Genomic DNA, 16,801 nt, shown 5'->3' with positions numbered 1-16,801 from the left:
ACTATTAGTAGTTGGATGAAACATTTTTACCTGCTAAAATCTACAGTTACTAGTTATAAATCAAATTTGATGGAAAATCATTGGCAAAGATCCATGGTATTTCTTGCCTCTAAAATTATTCTCCTTTCATATGACTCATTGTAGATATTCACTTGAATGATTTGCATTATAAATATTTTAAGACTCTTATTGTCCACCCATACTATACTTGACATATTTGGTACTTGGCCTCTCTTATGAGGATACCATAATGATATTTTTTTCTTCAAGTCTAAATGGAATTACAAAGGGATAGCTTGAGAACCTTGGCAAGGGAAGGTTTAGAATGAAGTGATGTCTTCCTATGTTGAAAAAAAGTAACATTTTCATCATGTTGAAGAAGGCCCTCTACCTTAATGTTGATAAAATGTGTCAAGAAGAAAGAATTTTTGGTCCTCCATTTTAAAGTGATGAAGAAGCAATTGAATAACAATTTCCATGTTCAATGGAAGGTCAAGAAGAAATAATTTTTGGTCCTCCATTTGAAAGTGATGAACAAGCAATTTAAGAAAATTTTCCAAATTCAATGCAAGGTCAACTTCAAGTTCTAAGAATAGACCTTGAAATATTTTGAAGTGGCAAATGTTATATAACCTATTCCCATGTCCATCCCCAATACAAACCCTCTTTTGTTCTAGGAGTAGACCCAAACTTGGGTTTTCATAAAGGAATTGAGTATTTTTGGTAAACATTTGGGAATTTCTGATAACAAGTTGTCACATGATGGGTTTGGTTCAAATTTGGGAATTTCTAATAAGAAGATTACAAGGAAAAATAGTAGAATATCATCAAGAGGAAATAAGAGAGAAACAAATTTCTCATCCTAAAAATCAAAATCAAATGATTAAAAAGAGAAAATAATCTTGTTCAAAATTCAAATTGTGATCTATGATCATGATTGAATTTGAAGATCAAGCTATTGTTCCTAATGAAATATTATCCATTGGTAAATCATTTAAAGCAATTTTTGGACATATAACTACAAAACTTGAAAGTAAATATGAATGTCATTAATTTGAACCTATGATTTCCTCGAGACAAACCTTACCCTCATCTTAATCAAAAAATTCATCACTTTAATAAGGCAATCTATTGGCATCTAAATAGGCACCAATTTACATACATTTCAAAGAATCTTACTTTTGTTCCAAACCTTATCAACAAAAACATACACAATTATATTGCAAGTTGCAATAAGATTCATTCAAAATATTTCTCAACAAATAATTCCAATAAAAGTAGATCTTGGTTGGATCCATGCACCTACAATGTACAAGTACAATTCCAAGTTTCAACTGTTTTCTCGTCTTGCTTCCTTTTGTATGCTTTAAGGCTGAAGCATCTCCAAAAGAGAGAAACTTGTAATACATCAAAAGCATAATCATATATGCCATTATGTAAACATTATTATCTATCGTGTCTTTTAGAAGAATTATGCCCCTTCACCTACACATACATAAATAAATACAATATCTTGTACTGTGTCCATTATCTCGTCAATTATTTAGCATTTCTGTATTTGTCTCTTGAATGTATGGATGATATAATCATTAATGTAAGTAGGTTGCTTATAAAGGATGATACTACAATAATTCTATGATGATAAATATTTCATTGAAGCTAACATTGTTAGATATATGTTTTCAGCCAACATATTTCCAATACAATGGTTAGCATTGAATGCATCTATGCAATGGTCAAACTTTTGAGGCTCAAAATTCTAATTGACTTGTGATTATGTCAACATTCTATTTTTCAAGAAATATTATAAAAAACTACTTATCATAGACTTTAATATAATTAGCTACCATTTAAAAGCAAATCATTGGCAATGCATTTGATTTACACAAGGGGTAAATGTGAATTTCTTCAAAAGTATATATGTACCCAAAAATGTCAAATTTTGAATAAAAGGGAGCTCACCTCTTTAAGCTTGTCTCACTTCCTCTTGAATTCATGAAAAATATTTGCATTGAAAAACAACAAAATTCTCATGAAAGAAAAACATAACTTTCAAACTCAATTAACTTCTCAATGTTTACGATAATTTTTACACAACCACACAAACATACATATAGATTTATAACGTCTCTAAAATGTTCGCTCAAATTGAAACTTACATTAGTGAATAAGTATTTGTTCTAGTGATAGACCAAAATAACATGAAAAACAACAAAATTCCCATCAAACCAAAGCATAACTTTCAAACTCGATTAATTTTTACATAACCACACAAACATACATATAAATTTATAACGTCTGTGAAATGTTTTCACAAATTGAAACTTATGCACCAACATATTTCAAACTCCATTAACTTCTCAATGTTCATGGTAATTTTTACACAACCACAGAAACATACATATAGAAATTCCCATCAAACCAAAACATAACTTTCAAACTCGATTAACTTCTCAATGTTCACTGTAATGTTTATACAATCACACATATATACATGTAGATTTATAATGTATAATGTTTGTAAAATGTTTGCACAAATTGAAACTTATGTACCAGCATATTTCAAGTTCACTAAAGAATTGATAGGTATAAAAATTTCAAGAGTTGAAATATTTCTAGTAGTAAGACTTAGTAAAGTCACTAGTGACGTGGGGAAAACATTGGGAAACAAAACCATCCATTTAATAGTTGTGAGCCAAGTCTTTGCTGATATATTGTGGTTAGTTGAACTGTCATGGGGTAGTGATGGAGCAGGGAATGTAATTGCTAAACCTTTACTACTTTGATCTAGATCATGATCCAAAAATAATTCGTAATTTTAGGCTAAACTCAAATCCCACTAACATCTTATGAGTGACTCCCTGTTACAAACTATCCCAACAATTTCTCTGCTACAAAATCTAAAACCCCTCAACTTTGCTGATCATTTTATTCTAAAATATAAAATCCAAAACACACTTGTTCTATTATTACTACATAAGCAAACTCCACTAGAACTCAAAACCCTAAAATATGGTGTTGGCTATGTGGGGCCTGACCTAGGCTCAATAGTGAGTTTAGCTAAGCAAATCTTGGTACTACTGGCCCTTTTGGCAACAGTCCATGAAGCGCAGACTAAGGTCTCAATCGAAGTAGTATGGGAGGGTGCTAGAACCAGGTTTCTGCACTATAGGGATGTCTTGATGAGGGTTCTAGAGGTTCGTGATCCTAATCTGCACACTGTGATGCTCCGCGCAGCTTTCTATTCTTCACAACCCGTGTGCACCTTTGTGAATACCGTATTATTCCAATCTGATCCATACTATGCTATTTTATTAGTGCTTAATTTAGTTTGTCTGGGCCCAATATTCTTATTACTTGTTCAACTTTTAGATTAGCGCGTGTACTAGAAAACTATATAAATGCATAAAGATAACCAGAACATAGAAATATAGATCTATAAACAGACGCACAATATTTTGAATCAGTCCTATCTTTATTAATACTCAAGTTTAGTTACAGACCCAACTAAGCCCTACGCACTCAGCTGTATGGGTCTGCGCACTCAGCTGCGGACTCTACTAGGCCTCTGTACACTCAGTTGCAGAGCCTCTACCTACCACTACGACCCATCACCTTCAGATCCACTTCTATATTCTAACCATGCCTTCGCATCTATCTATTACTTCTCAAAACTAAGATTGTCTTAACACTTTAGAGCCTCGCTCTATTTATACAATCCCATGGTCCATGGACCATGGGTAGGCTAACACATTTTATATTAAATTTCATTATCTTAGGGCAGACAACCCTAGACTCTCGCACTCTGTGCTTGCATTTCGTGGGGTATTTACATTACACTTGACCAAAAATCAGGCTTCAAGCCCCAAAAACATGCTATGGGGGGATCCGCTACCCAACAGGCCCCCAACACAATCATCATGACTCGTCCTGAGTCAGTCTGTTGGTGCAGTGATCTTTGCAAGAACTCCTTCCAACTGTGTTTGGGCTGCGCGAAGGTCTGCAACACACTGCTCTACCGTCTGCTGGATCTGTTCTACTCGCTCAGCTAAATGCTTACTGTCAGGGTCAAATCCCTACCTTAGGTCATGCATCGCTTTCATGTGTGCAAGTTCTCCTTCAATGTCGGCCGTGATGAGGAAGGCCTCATCTGTCCAAGGCTGGATGTGTGCTTTAAGTACTGCCCATTTTTGGTGTGCTCCATCCACTTTCTCCTTCAATGCCTTCGCCTGTTGTAGCCTCGCGAGCCACTGAGTTAGGACCACTGTCTGTGCCATCCCGCACACACTATCATATTTCATTTGAAGCTCCCATGCCTTTGTTTCCAACCATTGTATGGTGGGGTCCTCCTGTAAGGTTGTGAGGACCCTGAAGGATTCTTCCAACAAAGTGGTACAGCTCTGCACTACCTGTTCAATTTCTTCCAGCCCTTTTCGGACATCGTTGGCATGCTGTTCTCAAACCTTTGGGGGCATGGACGGGTGCGCCTTTAATCACAGTTAAAAAATTTGCCAGTTGAGGTCTAGCTGGATCCTCCTATGTTCCTCTTTTGCCTCGCAGAATCCACTAGACAATTTTTGGATCTGCATTCCTATTGGTAGATTAGTCACAATTTCTAGTTCTGGGACACTGTGACATGCTTCCTCTATGATCTACTCCAACTGTTGGTTCTACGCCACCACTTCATCGCGTTGTAGGCTAATTTGTTCGATGTTGATTCGCTGTTCACTTAGCATTTGTACTGCACGTCCCTCCCTAGCATGGAGTTTTGTTGTCGCTCCATTCTGTAGCTAGTATAAAATATCCCACAGAAGGGCAACCAAGTTTAGGCTGAGTCCCTTGATCCATCCTATCGTGACTCTATCCTCCATGTTGTCTGCTGTGAGTGCTCCTTCCGATAGTGTAACAGTGTTGGCCATTTTGGCCTGCAACAACTGCTCTATTGCCAATGCTCCCGTGGCACCATAGACGGCTATCGTTCCCTCTTGCGGGAGTTGCACCTAAAGTCCCTACATTTGTGCCCTGATTACCCCCAACACATTCTGTTGTTCCATCATTGCTTCTTGGAGCACTTCCCTAGTGACCTCACGAACTGTGTCGCTAATTTTGTATAGATCACCCTATGTCAGTGTAATAGGCTCCCCATCAAATTTGGAAGTCTTGGTCTTCTTCTGGGGCCCGGTCCGTTCTGTACTATGTGGCCATTTTAGGTGTGTCGATGATGTGTTTGGGCCCACACCTACTGCTGTGTTATTTGTCCCCTGTCCTGTGGTCAGGTCTGGGCCTCTTCCCTCCTGCGTTGTGGTTTGCCCCATTGCTGCTTTTTCCCCGGCCTTGGTCTGCCCCGCGGTGGCCTTTGCTACTTCGCGGGAATCCATTACCTCCTCAGTGCACTGCTCATTCCACTTCTGTTGTGCTAGCAACTTGGCCGCATCCTTATGTCTTTGAATCGCAATCTCGTCATGCGCTACAAAATCCAGGGTGCACCATTCAGATGGCCATGAGTCGAGCACCGTGAAGACAACATCATGAATCACGATGAATGGGAGTTTGGTCCATTTCTTCTCCATATCCTTTCGCACCCTGATATACACATTGTGCATATCGGCCTTAAAGTCTACAATGCTTCGTAGACTGTCGTATACCGTGGGGGATAAGCGTGGCCATTGATTGATCCACATCTGTACACTCGCCTTCATGAGTATCCAAAAGATCTTAATCTCACGGATTCGCGTGGTGCACCTTGTCACCCAGAGTGACGCATATTTCGTTGCCTCTGGCAAGTCCTAGTCAAGAGGAGGAAACTGACTGTCCTCCGGTAATTCCTCTGCAACCAACAAGATGGATAAGAGAAGCCACATGTAGCAGAAGGTCTTACTATGCTCCTAGGCCTTCTTGTAGTTCGTCAGGAACTCCTCGCAGAGGAACTGCACCGAGTTGAACTATACTTGCTCGGTGCATTGCTCAGCCAGCGCGATGACCATTGCTGGTACCTCATTGCCGCGAAATTTTCTCATCACTTTTCCCGCCAACAGTTGGGTGGCTATGCGCACCCCCTTGTCTTGAATGTTAGTAATGACATAGCCCCTTTTCTTCTTCTCCAACTTGTATTTCTTCTTCATAGTTTTTGCGAGAGCCAAGTCTTCGCTTTGGCCAGCTATCTCTGCGGGGTTCCTTCCCATACAAGGAAGGTGAGAAATCCTATGAATAAGCTCCACCGTGATGGGCATCGAATCCTCCTACCACAAGTACCCATCATGCACTAGGCAAAGTAGTTTTTTGATGACGAATATCATGTTTGGTGCCCGGTGAAAGTGTGGAATCCATAGTAGGTGGAGTAGCCTAGCCTCCTCCACCCTGCACAACCATTTTTGTGGTTGTAGCACTGTAACTAATCCCTCCTTGCTTTGTTTCATAAGTTGGCTAGTCTCCAAATGTGGGAACTTTTCACTGTCTATGATGTCCCAATATTCAAATTTAATCATGAGCACGCGGCCCAGGACTGAATCCTCAAATAGAATTCCATCTGGGAGGAGTGGGGTTTCGAGTGCAATCTTAACAGCATCCACATCCTTGGGTACTTTTTCTTTCCCTCTTCATGGGGGGACATATTTGGGAAATTTTGTTGGAGCACGCACTGGTTGAATGTCTTCCTCCATTTATTCATCTGGTTCAATCTCTTCTACGAAGGCCTAGAAATCCTCCTCCTCATCATCTATCTCAATATTTACCATCTTGCCCTTGTCTTCCATGGACAGTTTACCAAACCACGGATTTCGCGGGGACATTTGGACTAGTCCTGCTGCTTGTGGATCCTTTTTGGGCCTCGGCATCCAAGGCGATTTTAGAATTTCAAGTGCCTCCCCCACCTGCTGCGAAGGGCTCTATGCAGCTTCTTCAACGGTACTTTTGACAAAACCCACACCTCTCCTAGTAGTTGTCATCTTGTTCGAGCTGTCTGTAGTTGTTCGCAACTCTGGAGGCTCAAACACTACTTGGTGCTCAACACTGAGGGCTCTCTTTAACAACTCAAATCTCAAACAAAAAAGTGTTTTATCATGGCCTGGTTTGGTAGTTTTATAGCATCCTTCGAATTTGAATTTGACTATTCCCCCCATTTTTGAGTCATTAATGCGTTCTTGGTAATAGATTGTCCCAAATCTAGTTTTGACTCCGTGTCTTAATTGTCCGCCATCTGCTCCTCATGGCCTTAAATTGGACATCTTGTCATGAATAGTGACACCAATGGTCACTTCCCAGCCTACCCGCAGAGCAGCATAGCCCCCTATGCGCAAACGTGACCCGTGTGTCATACTGATCCTGTGCGCAACTTCCTTGTCGTGCAACCCCCATACAGACTCTTTTATAGTCTTGCGCTCTCTTTCAACTGCTTGGAGCACTGAGATTGTGCTTCCTACAGATAGTCAAGTGGTCGCACCACCGGTGCGGGGCTTCAAGTCACCTTTCAACCTAGTCTGTGGGCCTTCCTTAGTTACCCTCATGTTAGTTAGCACCTCACATTCTTCCTTATGCGGTGCGATTGCTTGGTTACTTTGTTTGACAAGGTGCGGTCATAACCATGGTAGCAGAGCTAGAAATTCTCGATGACAATCTTCTAATGTGGTTGTATGGCTGCCCATATCTTGTCTTGTCCTTTTATCAATGTGACATGCCTGCGCGATTTTGGTTTCCATTTTTCTGATTTCCACGTCCATTAACATGCCTTTCTGCTTCAATTGTACCCAATACTCTTCGAGTGCGCGAAGCTCAAGGTTCCCTCACTGAATGGCTTTCTAAATCTACATATGTTCATCCTCACGCGGTTTCATAATCCCTTCATTTTGGTCCTCACGTGCTATCCCAACTATGGGAGTTATTACATGAGGATTCCTTTCTAAAGCTATAGCCTCAACTCTGTTCATCGTCTTCGGAATCATTTCCATGCTCAGGTTTTTGTGCCTCGCTCGATAGACCCATTGGACTGCTGGTACATGCAGGTCCCAATCAGTTCATCCCACCTGGTAAACCTTATTCAAGATTTTACATACCTTCTTGAATGCTTCTACATGGAACCTCTGTGGGGAGCATTGCTTTCCCTGTTGTTGTGTCTTGTTCTGATTTTTGATTCCTAGTATGGGATGGATTTGTGTGGACTACACAACACACGTTTGTACCCATCGACACGGGTGGGCGTGCAAGCTGCTTCATCCTAGTTGCCCGGCTCTCGTTCACCACTAGGGGCTTCCAAACCGTAAGCACATCTGCCTCCTACATTCATGCTAGTTTACAATGGTCTCCTAATGTGTACTCCACCATCGTGTAGGTGTTGCATGCAGCACCCATTCCAGTGCACCGTACTGCTGCTGTTCTAGTATTGCGCTTTCAAATTTGTCCAGAAATTCATCCACCGCTGTCACTCCATCATATGTTGGTAGTTCCCTTGCCTCTATTGTCACACAACGCATTGATCTAATCATGATGTTATAATTCAACATTGTCACTTTGTGCCACCAGTTCTCCCAGTGTTCTACTTCTTCGTTTGAATCCGAAGTATAGGAGTTTTTGCACTCCCATGAGATTCTCCCATCTGCAGTTGGGTTCATCCGATCCTGGTCTCGTGCTGTTATCTGGTAAATACAATCTAGCTCATCGTCGCTTTCATCGTCTCGCACTGGTTCAGTGTGGCGTGCTCCTTCGGCTGGGTCTAGCGGAACTACTACGCGTAGGGACTTTTTCTCGAATATCATCTTCTGCTTTTGTAGGTTGATGACTCCATTCATAACAGTGGCCCAATCTATTCCTAGCAACGTGGGATAAGGATTGTTGTCATCAACATTCTCTATTACTTCAAAGTCCTTCTGTGTGCTTGCACCTTCGATATCAACTGTTACCCCTTGCAACCTCCCCATGGGAAAAATCTTTTGTTGGTTTGCCATTCGTAATTGGATAGGGGACCACTATAATTCGGGCCTACCCATATGTTCCTATGTTTTCTTTGGTAATTCATTCACGTCCCAACCCAGGTCTAGGATTACCTGATCCATTTCATACTCGCCAATCTGCGCTGTCAATCTCATTTCCCTCCCGGTGCATAATGCATGCTTTCCTAGTTTCCAGATTACGTGTGGTTCCCCTGACCGTGCACACCTAGTGGTCAACTCCTGTAGTCCCTTAACTTCATTATTTCTGTGCAACATTTTCATGCATGTCTCCAAAAAGGTAGTAAGCATAGAAGGATCCTTCCCTGGCTCTGGTTGATTCTTACTACCTGAAGTGGAGGCCTCTGCGAAGCTCTTCTTAGCTTCCATGAACGTCTCCTTTACGCGTTCTAAGCCAAACTTAGGTTCCTTTGTAGGAGCGTTTCGAACCCATCTATCTTCCTTGGGTTGCTCCCCCTTACCCTCCCCTATGGTTGCACCGCTTCTGAGCACCATGTTCACATTTGGGTCTTCTTCGCGTGGTTCATACCTCATCATTTGGATATTTTAAGTCAGAGGAGATTGGAGTAACCCTTTCTCATGCATTTGTGTGATCAACTTAGGACAATCTACCATTTCATTATCAAACTGAGCACAGTATGAACAAGATATTCTCATCGAGTTGGTACAATTGTAGGCGTAGTGCCTTGGTCCTCCGCAATTGTAACAAATTAACTGTCTGCAGCCCCTTCCTGGTCCCATTCCTCCTTGTCCTCGACCTCGCCCCCAAAATCCAGTGTGCACCATCCCCACAACTAGGTCAAGGGCTTGCATTTCTATTTGCATCCTATATGCTCGAGTCCGGTCCATCATTAACTTGTAACTGTGACAAGTGTGCTCATCGTGGCCTATCGACCTGTAGAAATTACAAAACAACCACTGGGGAGTCTGTGTATACTTCTGCAACAAATGACAATTATAGTTCATGTGTTTTCCTCCTATCTGACAAATCACGCACCATAATGTGGGTGTCGCACTTGGCCCTGCTTATGTCTCTGGTCTCAACGACATTGGCTCCCCTCCTACGAAGTAGTTCGTGAATATTGGACAGTGGTCCTTGTCATGGCCCTGGCCTTTGCATTTTACGCACCATAGTTCCTTGTGTGCCTCTAGCCGCAGTGCCCTATCCTGCTTCTAGTTCTACATTTCCAGGCAAATATTTTGTAGTTGGGCATGGATTTGTTGAAATCCCAGCCACAGATCTTGTATCTATGTCTCATGCAACCTCATCTCCATTTGCAACACTTCGGCCTGGGTAGAAATTTTCTGTTGTGACAACGCCGTCCTCAGGTGCAGTGTCAGAGAGGCCACAAACCATCCATGAGCGTCATATTAGCCTCGTGGATCGTAATCTTTAGTCGCCGATCCAGATCCCACGGGGTCTCACCTGGAAGCATCGCGATCTCTTTAAACCCGATAATTTACTGTGTCTCTATTTTTGGCTGACTAAATTCTCTGTTGAACGCATTCTGGATCTCTACTATCCCTGCATTTGGGTGGTCATTAGAGTGCTTGATATACCATGTCAATGCACGATCCTGTAGTGCACTCACCAATGTAGCCTTCTTAATGTTGTCATCCATGACCCCTTGCGCTTCCCACACCGCTCTTACCATGAACCAGAACTGGTCCTGATCCTCATTCCCTACTCCTCTGAATACAGGTAGCTTGATCACACTCGCCATGCTGAACTATGGGGTTGGTGGAGGTGGAGTGGGTGGAGATGGAGGTGAAGGAGGTGAAGCGGGTGGTGGCATGGGTGGAGGTGGTAACTACGGAATGCGCTACCTTATCAAACTGACTGCACTTCTCACCCCGAGCGAGCTCTTCCTCGCTCTCCCATGAAGATGAAATTAAGGGACTATTTCCAAATTCGTTGCTACCTTTGTATATCTTTCCACTTTATGTATTTCCAAACATTAATGTATTCGCATAACTTGCTTTTCACATAACAACGTCTTAATCGAGGTATTTAAACATTTAATGTACTTACCTCGCGGTCCCTTGAGAAAACGTCATTCTTCTTTGTTGTAGCTCATCATCGTCTATATCGCAAACTCAGTGATAAATCCCGCTATTATCCAGTTGAGCCCATGGTCCATAGCTCGTGTGATCTTATCTTCTGATGCCTCTAGTCTGCGCACTAATTCCAGAGTCCACACTATTGGTTGGTTGAGAATACACCTTCCCTGGCTGTCAGCTAACCTCACGATCCACTCATACAATTCAGAAGGAAAGGATGTGAAGAAGATCTCATGGATTTCCGTATACACGTAGCGATCCAGCCACCTTTTCTCAGATACCTGCGGAGTTCTGTTTTCCTGTGTCGCGAACTCGTGAATCTTCTTGTCTAACCACTCTTCAATTTCCTTCTTTGTTGGGTTCCACTGGCACAACATCAGAAATCCCTTAGGCAAATCCTGATCTCGGCAATGGAACCATTTGTTGGCCTGACCTAGGTTCAACAATGAGTTTAGCTAAGAAAATGCCAGTACTACTGGCCCTTTCGGCAACATTTCACGAAGCGTAGACTGAGGTCTTACCCAAAGTAGTATGGGAGGGTGTTTTCTTTGCAACCTGTGCGCACCTTTTTGAATACCGTATTATTCTAATCCAATCCATATTGTGCTATTATATTAGTGCTTAAATTAGTTTTTTCAGGCCTAATATTCTTATTACTTGTTCAAATTTTAGATTAGCATGCATACTCGAAAACAATATAAATGCATAAAGATAACCAAAACATAGAAATACAAATCTACAAACAGACACAAAATATTCTGAATCAATCTTATCTTTATTAATACTCAAGTTCAATTACAGACCTGAATCTGCCCTGCTCACTCAGCTGCAAGGGTCTGCACACTCAACTGTGGACTCTACTAGGCCTCTGCGCACTCAGTGGCAGAGCCTCTAACTACCACTATGACCCAATACCTTCAAATCCACTTCTATCTTCTAACCATGCCTTCACATCTATCTATTACTTCTCAATACTAACACTGTCTATACAATTTAGAGCCTCACTCTATTTATACAATCCCATGGTCCGTGGACCATGGGTAGGCCGACACATTTTACATTAAATTTCATTATCTTAGGGCAAAAAACCCCAGACCCTCGCACTCCACACCCGCATTTCACGAGGTCTTTACATTACACTTGACCAAAACTCGGGCTTCAAGCCCCAAAAACATGCTATGGTAGGATCCGCCACCCAACATATGGGCACAACAATAAACCTTATTTTCGACATAGTTTGGGTTGTCTCTTGGGTTTCATAGTGAGATAATGAGGAATTATGTTGTAAAAAATTCAACCAAAACCCAAATAATGAAAGAAATAAAGAAAAATAAAATCCAAAACACACTTATTCTATTCTTCCTACATAAGCAGACTCCACCACAACTCAAAACCCTAAAATATGGGCACAACAATAAACCCTATTTTCCACATAGTTTGGGTTTTCTCTTAGGTTTCATAGTGAGATAATGAGGAATTATGTTGTAAAAAATTCAACCAAAACTCAAATAATGAAAGAAAGAAAGAAAAAAAAGGAAGCCAGCTGATGGGCAGTCTCATTGGGATCCATATTGAATTCCATTAGCATTGTGTATATCTCCTCATCCAATTGATTCCCTGATATTTCCTTGATATCTTGTATTTTTTGAACACTGGAAAAAATCAAAATCCCCCGATGACCAAAATCCCCCATTGGTTCTCACAGCCCGACTCATTTTCATCGTGCTTCCTATAATAATGCCTTCCCTTCAAAGACAACCACCCCTTCGAAGGGTTTTTTTCCTGAACCCAAAATGACGAAGAGGATACTTGAACAAAAGATTTTTTTGAATCTAACAAACCAAACCCACCATAAATTAATATACAGGATTCCAAGATTTCCACCTCCTCTTCCACTGCGCAGACGGAGGCACAAAGTCTAATCTCACGAAGGTACAAAACCGAGCTCAACGAATTAAAGAGAGAATAAAGAGAAGAATGAATGAATAATTACCTAGATCTTCGTTTTCTTTTTCTTTTTGTTTGTATTCCCTTAGTCTTTTCTCTCTGTCGAATTTATATGTCTGCTAAATCAACCTGCATAGATTTTGACCCTTCTTGTCATTTTACTAAAATATAATTTTCTGGATGGTAAGCGACACACGAAGTTATTTATATATTTTATTTAATTATAAGTGCAATGTTGGGTCTTTTAGGAGTTTCATAGAGGCTTATTTTTGGTTGGTTTTTTATTTAATTCATCATTATTGTTTCTAATAGCAATATATATTGTAATCATACAACAACAACATTTATTTGGAAATGGTTTTATGGTGAGTATCATTTATATATGTAGTTTTGTTTATTGTTGAATATATTTTTGGGGTATGAGTTAGATCTCACATAAATGTAAATGTAAATATAAACATTTAACATGTAATGAGGGTATGGAGTTAGATCTCATGTTAACAACTGAGTAAATATATTCTTTCTGTATGGGGTGGATCTCACGTAAATGTAAATGTAAATGTAACTGTAAACATTTAAGATGTAAGAGGGGCATGGGGTTAGACAACCCAGTAAAAATATTTTTTGGGTATGGGGTGGATCTCAAGTAAATGTAAATGTAAATATCACTATAAAAATTTAACATGTTAGAGGGGCATGGGGTTAGATATCATGTAAACAACCTAGTAAAAAACCCAGTATGGGGGTATGTGATAGATTTCACGTAAATGTAAATGTAAGCATAAGAATTTAACATGTAATGTTTAACATTTAACATTTAATATTTTTAATCTAATGTGGACCTTATTTAACAATCTAATTATTATTATTTTTAAACACAATATAAATTTAAAATATAAAGAGTTTTACTAACACTCAAAAAAGATGTATGGTAAACAAATAAAAATAAAAATAAACCTCAAGTATGGTAAATAAATATGATCTCCTTTTATACTTGCTCCATGGGTATAGTAAACAAAGAAAAATATAAATAAACTTGAGACATGGTAAATAAATAAAACTTATTTTTATGTTTACTCCACAAACCTCTTGATATTTTTTTTGCTAATGCAAGATTCGTGCCTTCTATTTCGAATAACCAAAAGGAGAAATTTACATATACTACAAACAACCAAAGGCTAAACCATTTAGCCTAAGGTTTTACTTCCTAAGCCAAAGGTTGAAGTAACCAAAGACCCATACAACAGAGCAAAAGTAACCCGGATCCGAAAAAGAAAATCCCCCCAGCTAAATAGAATTTCAGATCCGTGAAGAGAAAAAAGAAAAACGTGAGTGGCCCGCCTGGGCACCCTTCAAGACCCAGACCCACCAACATGCACGTCATATCATGGTCGTTGATAATTTCACCAGATCCAATGGTGGAGGATCATATCACATGAACAATAATCTCAAAGAATAACCACCCGATGAGGGCGGTATTCTATCTCCTGCCTTGGCCATGTGTCCAGTGGTGAGTGGAATCGTGCTCAACTCAGAGAAATTGCTCCCGGCTTTAAGTGCGCACAATAAACCATAAACCACTCCACGGTTGGTATTGACACAACGGGTAGTAATGTGGAGGGTTTCATGTTGGCTGAGAAAGAAGAGACTTCGGTCCTTCACATCAACCCTACTCCTCTTTCGCTTGATCCCAAGGAAGAAGGAAATCTTCTTACCCCCCTTGATATTCGTCATCCGAGCATTCGAGAATTGCTATCTACCAAGCAACTTCCACCTAAGACCCCTGAAATCGTGCTTTCTTGGGTTGAGAAAGCTGGGAGAGACCTACATCCCCATTGAAAAATCACCTTTGAAACAACACTTCATATTTGACCCAGTTTCTATGGTTGATGACCAACTCTATTTTGATATAGCGTTTGGTCCTCATTCACTTGATTGAGACAATTCTCCCTCAAACTACCCTGTGGCATCTCTTGCCGTCTAAACTTGATATTGCTTTTGGTGCAGAGAGCCCCTTTATTAGCTAGAATGTCCACCAATTTATTGGTCGTTCTTCGCACATGAGTGAAACTTACGGTTCTCAAGTGCAGAAGGTGGAACTGAATCCTTTGAAAGACCTGAAGTAGCTTCCAGTGTCTTGAGACCTTTTCTGACACCAAACCACAACAGATTCTCTTGACCGAATTGATGATTAGCTCAGAGTCAACTTCAATTATGATGTTCTGAAGATTGTCCTGCTTTAGGATCTCTAAACATTGTTCTAGTGCTATTAGCTCTGCCATATTGTTTGTGTCTCTTCCCAAGTGACAATGATAAATAAAATGGATGCATCAGTTTTCATCCCTTAACGCCCCACCATAACCAGAAATACCTAGATTGCCTTTTGAGGCTCCATCTATGTTGAATTTCATAAAACCCTAAGGGGGAGGATGCTAGAAGTCTTTCTCAATGACCAGTTTCTTTACCTCCGTGTCCATGCCCTTAGGAATAAGCCCTTGCATACCCAACTGAAGAAGTATCTACATATCAGCTTCTGAAGGGGAATTTTTTGGGTAAGCTTGCGTTAAATTTCCCACTGTCTCCTTGATCTGACTTAAGATCTGAGCCATGATGCTCTGGTAGGAACCTTTTTTATTTTTGAAGATTTTGTTGTTCCTTTCTTTCCAGATATTCCATATTATGAAGATTGGAGTTAAAGCCCAATATTTGATGATTATTTCATAACCAAATAATTTTCCTCTCCAGATATTAAGGGTATTGGTGATGCTCCCCCTGTCCTTGTCTATCTTTCTAAAAATTAAGGCAAAATCATCCCACAAGTTGGAGGTGAATATGCAGGTACTGAGTAGGTGCTCCATTGTTTCCTCTTGAAACTCACAAAGATGGCATCTAGATGGTCCCAAAACACCCCTCTTCTGAATGTTCTCCCAAGTAAGAATTTTCGTATGATGTACATGAAAAGTTTGGTTTTCATCAATCCTTCGTGCCTCCATAGGTTCTGCCAAACCCTATCCGGTTCATTAGAATCAAGCTCTAGGATTAAGCACTTTGCCTCCTTAAGATTAAAGGTGCCTTCATTATTATTTCCCTATCTAAGTTGGTCATGATCCTCTAATACCAGTATTTTACTTTGGTCCAACATTGTTAGAAGTACATCAACTTTTGCTTTCAAGGGGCTATCATCCCTGTATTCCATATTCTTCCAGGTATGCCATTTTTCTTCACTACTTGTCTGATCCCAAAATTCCTTTATCCTAAGTAGCCCTTTGGTGTCAGTGTCATTCTTGAGATCCACAAAGTCCTCTCTTAGCAGTATAGGTTCTTGTTGCCATTTATCCTCCCAAAACAATGCTAGATCTCCCGCTCTGATTTCCCAGAAACTATTTTTTTGAATTATGCTTCTATTCTCCCATGCTTTATTCCAGGTGTAGGAGCCTTTTATGATTCCAGACATCCTTATGAGGTCACTGTTTTGCCAATTTCTAGTGTATTTTTCTTTCCAAATACAAGCCCACTGAACCTCTAGATCTTTTACCCATCTCCACCATAATTTTTCCTATCCCACTCTATGGTGTGACAGTGCCTTAGCAACAAACAAGGAAAACTACTTTCGTATTCTTCTTTATGAAATGTAAACGAAGAGGAAGGATTAACTAACCTGTTTCTTGCGCTAGTTTGTTGATCCAATCGCTCTCCTCTTTGTTGGCTTCCAGCTACCTGCTCCCTTACTTGCCCAGCTTCACCAAGTTCCTGCAAGATCACAGAAGAGGAAAACTACACAAAGATATAGATTTACATTCATAACTAGCTTAGGATCAGATTTAAGCTAAACATGCAAATATAACAAAACATCA

Source organism: Pinus tabuliformis, chromosome 4_1 (assembly GCF_031772625.1).
Source record: "Pinus tabuliformis cultivar Carrire ecotype Pingquan chromosome 4_1, CPIR1, whole genome shotgun sequence".
Taxonomy (NCBI): domain Eukaryota; kingdom Viridiplantae; phylum Streptophyta; class Pinopsida; order Pinales; family Pinaceae; genus Pinus; species Pinus tabuliformis.
This window is presented reverse-complemented; position numbering follows the sequence as displayed.